General features: G+C 45.6%; 1 non-coding gene across 1 annotated transcript; it reads right to left on the bottom strand.

The window, feature by feature from the left end:
- Positions 1–507: 507 nt before the first annotated feature.
- TRNAY-GUA (transfer RNA tyrosine (anticodon GUA)) lies at positions 508–579 on the bottom strand. Its single transcript has one exon. It is a non-coding gene; the product is annotated as a tRNA-Tyr (tRNA).
- Between the last annotated feature and the right edge of the window lie 201 nt (positions 580–780).

Below are 780 nucleotides of genomic sequence, written 5' to 3'. Positions count from 1 at the left end.
AAATCACGAACTGATTTACGCATATCATATATATTATTTAATGTAACGAAGTACATATGATATTTCCATGCAGATATTCTGCGTCATCATACGATGAAAGAGTAATGGAACGGAGAAAAATTCTCTCCGGCACCGGGATTTGAACCCGGGTTTTCAGCTCTACGAGCTGATGCTTTATCCACTAAGCCTCACCGGATACCCATCCCGGTGTCGGACAGAATCGTCTCATTTTCAGTTCCAACTCTTGGGTTCCCTCAAGTGGCCGCCCTCTGCACTACGTCATAGATGTCTATGAACGCAGGACTGAAGTCCACACATGTGCTGAGGTGCACTCGTTATGAGTGACTAGTTGGCCGGGATCCGACGGAATAAGAGCCGTCTTAAATCACGAAGTGATTTACGCATATCATATACATTATTTTAATGTACCGAAGTACATATGATATTTCCATGCAGATATTCTGCGTCATCATACGATGAAAGAGTAATGGAACGCAGAAAAATTCTTTCCGGCACCGGGATTTGAACCCGGGTTTTCAGCTCTACGAGCTGATGCTTTATCCACTAAGCCACACCGGATACCCATCCCGGTGTCGGACAGAATCGTCTCAGTTTAAGTTCCAACTCTTGGGTTCCCTCTAGTGGCCGCCCTCTGCACTACGTCATAGATGTCTATGAACGTAGGACTGAAGTCCACACATGTGCTGAGGTGCACTCGTTATGAGTGACTAGTTGGCCGGGATCCGATGGAATAAGCGCCGTCTTAAATCACGAAGTAAT

This window comes from Periplaneta americana, chromosome 5 (genome assembly GCF_040183065.1).
Source record: "Periplaneta americana isolate PAMFEO1 chromosome 5, P.americana_PAMFEO1_priV1, whole genome shotgun sequence".
NCBI classification, from domain to species: Eukaryota; Metazoa; Arthropoda; class Insecta; order Blattodea; family Blattidae; genus Periplaneta; species Periplaneta americana.
This window is presented reverse-complemented; position numbering and strand designations above follow the sequence as displayed.